Source organism: Charadrius vociferus, unplaced genomic scaffold, assembly GCF_000708025.1.
Source record: "Charadrius vociferus isolate BGI_N301 unplaced genomic scaffold, ASM70802v2 scaffold1746, whole genome shotgun sequence".
NCBI classification, from domain to species: domain Eukaryota; kingdom Metazoa; phylum Chordata; class Aves; order Charadriiformes; family Charadriidae; genus Charadrius; species Charadrius vociferus.
In genome coordinates, this window is record NW_009648913.1 from 199,411 (window position 1) to 202,864 (window position 3,454).

Below are 3,454 nucleotides of genomic sequence, written 5' to 3' on the forward strand. Positions count from 1 at the left end.
GTGATGAGTTTGGTGGGGAGCTGATCGACAGGGCAGCGAGACCCGTGGGGGTCCCTCTGAGCCCCCCGTGGAGCTGTGTGGGTGGAGAAGCCGTCCCAGTGGAGCATCACTCGTCCGCCCGCCCGCTGTCCCCCCCCAAGGCAGCCAAGAAAGAGAGGAAGGGGAAGAAGAAAAACAAGAAAAAGAAGGGGAAAGGTCTGAAAAAGAAAGGCCCTTCCAAAAATGGGGAACTGAGCCATCCCGCAGCCCCTCTCTCCATGGGGCAGGACCCACGGGCCCTGCTGACGGACTTGGGGGAAGCGGCCAACACCGTCCTGAGCGATGCCCCGGCGCAGGAGGGCTTGGGCAGGGAGGTGGCCCCGGCCCCCCCATCCCCGGTCCCCACCGCCAGCGGGAAGAGGAGAAGGAAGGAGAGAAACAGAAAGAAGAGGCTGAAAAGCAAAGCTGAGGCAGAGCCCACACGAGAGCGGCGGCCCTGACTCCCCCCTCGCTGCTCTTGGCTGTGTAATAAAGTTGGTCGCTCGAGCAGATGGCGCAGACTCGGCCCCGTCTCGGTGGGGGAGGAAGGATCGCACCGGCGGGCGGCAGCTTCCAGGGGAAATCCCGAGGCTGATCCCGCTCGTAGGGCTGCGGGAGGGGAAATGCCTGGAGGCGGGTGGGTATTGAGTGGGTTTGAGCTCCGCTCCCACCGGCTCATGTCATCTTCCTGGGCACCGGGGATGGCCGAGCTACTGCTCTGGCTGGGGACACAGCTCCTGTCCCCATGCCGGCACGGAGCAGAGCCCCGATTTTAGCTCCACTGCTGCAGATGGTTGAGCTCCAGCTCCCCAGGGGTGTATTTCTCTGAAGGACCAGTTAGCGAATTGCACTATCCCAGCTCCCTCTGCTGCCTTTTCCCAGGCTGGGAGAAGCACGGTGCTCCCACACCAGGACTGACTCTTTCTCCAGCCCCCAGCAATGGCAGCGACCAGCGGGGGCTGCTCTGGGAGGAGCAGGGACCTTGTCCCTCCCCAGTGGCTCCTCAAATGCCATACAAGAGCTCTTAGGAGTAGGACAATAGAAGCTTTTCCAGGCCTGGGACAAAGGCAGATGCTGCTGTGTCCCCGCCTGGCCGTCGGGTGATCACAGCCCAACTCGTTCCCCTCGCGGATAACTGGGCTCCCACAGCGAAGAATTTGAGAGCAGTGCCCAGAGGCAGGGCACGGCCACCAACTTCTGACCGAGGAGCATGGTTTGGCACAGCGTCCCCTCTCTTCCCCGCTGAGGCCGGTAGAAAGATCTTCCCCCACCAGCACCCAATTCCAGAATCAGAAAAAGCTGGAGCGATAGGAGCTCCTGTTTAGCTACGACACAGCCTCGGGAGATCAGAGAGCACCAAGGCGCAGAGACCGGAGCTGCCCCGTGCAAACCCCACTGTTCCCAGAGAAGCGTGCGCTGCAATCCCAAATCCCTGAAATAAGCGGACCACAAGAGCCCGGGGCAGGGGGGGGGAATACCGAGGTTGTAGCGAGGCATCGCACCCTCTCGAGCATTGCCAATGGGTGCAAAGTCCTTGCGGCAACCACAGCGTCACCGCAGGAAGCACAGACGTGTGGCGTATGCGGGCAGCTTCCCAAAAGTAGAATTTTTATTGACAGTAAGGGAAAACTAAAAACAAAGACAGCCAAAAAGGAGCCGACGACGCACAACTAACCCCTCCCCGTAAGGGTCCGATATAAGGAGCTGCTCCCAGTCAAATTCCCGTCATACAGAGTTTCGTAAAATAAAACAAATAACATAAGGTTAGTACACCTGCAACCTTCGGCGGGTCCTCCAGCCTGACCCGCACAGTTGTAGGGGAGGAACAAGACTGCGTCAGCCCCCCAGTAGGGCTGAGGAGAGGGTGTGGAAGCCAGGACCTGCATTTCTCTGTGGAAACAGCTTTGCTTTGTCTCCTGGGTTGCCGCCATTCTTCAGGAGCATTTACATGCAAAAAAGACCTTTGTTTCTTAAGATCTGCTGTTCTTGCTCATTTCCTAGGAGAGGAGGCTAACCGGGAGCACTGGGAAGGAACAAAGACTCTGCTTCCATAGAAAATCCCTACTAACAAAGCAGGAGAGAGGAAAATGTGGGCAGCAGGAACTTTTTCAGTTCAGAACTGGCTCCGAGCGCTGGCAGTCGCTCTGCAGTGAGCTCTTTCTGACATGACCAAAGTGATCTGCATTATCTGCCCCCCTCTCCCTCCCAGGCCCCCCAGTACCTCTCCCAGCCAGTGAGAGAGGTGGACCTCCGGGAGGTGCTTGGGATGGCGGCGAGATGTCTCTATACAACGCATTCAAACTAAAACATTATTCTTTATCAGCTCAACAGCAATCAGCTGCTCTGTGAAAGTTTCAGCACACAGAGGGCAACTTCCAAGCAACAAAGGAAGGAGGAGCATCGACTTTCACCACTGAACTCTGTTTCTCAGCAAATCCATCGCTAAGAGGAGAGGTCAGGCAGGCAGCAGGCGATGCAGGCAGAAAACCTCTCAACTAGCGCTCAGTAGAAACACTGTTATTTATTCACCCCTCTTGGTTACAACCGGGCAGGGTTAAGCGGATACGGAGGAGTATGCCATGCGCTCCCATCTGCTTCGCATTCTCCAACCATAGGAGCGGCTGCTCTTGCAGCGTTTTTAGCCCACATGTCTGTCCCGTGCTTGAGAAAGCTGCTGTTGGCTGGCGTTTTGTTTCGCAGTCTGATTAAAAAAAAAAAAAAATAAAAAAAATCAAAACTAAATAAATATTGTTCCAAAAGAAGCCAGAGGAGAGAGCAAGCCTTCGGTACGACAGCTGCATTTCTCTCCAGCAAGACACCCCCCCCAGTCCCAGAGCTGCTGTGCTAGAGCCCTAGGAACACAGCTGGGGGTCGGCACAGACTCCGCAGAGCCCTTTACGCATGAAAACACGGAGCAAACAACAACCGAAACTTTTTGAGAACTCCGGTTTGCTTTTCACAACCCCCGTGACTTTGCTTTGTGCTCTCAGGACAAGGAGAGCTGACAGTCAGGGTTTGGGAGAATCCAAATGGAACCAGCTCACTCCAGGCTGATGGTCTGCACTTTCAGCTACGCTTGCTTCCTAGTCTTCGCGGGGAGAGCAGACTGCTGTGCATGTACAAGGACAGACTCGTTTGACCTCATAATTACTTTGCCAAGCTTCCGAAGTGGTGAACCAGGGCCTGGAGCGCAGAGGCCGCTGCAGCATCCCTTCCTATGATATATTTATATATATATAGTATGTATATTTAGACCAGCCCCGTCAAGTCTATTCATTCACTCAGGTGCGCGTCACCAAGAGTCATTTCCCACCATCTCACGACGTATATAACAGGAGTTATGCGGCTAAGGGAAGGAAAGTTGTTTTCAACTGTTCACTCTCCCTTCCCCTTCCTAGAGAAGAGAGCGGAGGTTACGGGTCAGGTCCAGCATGGC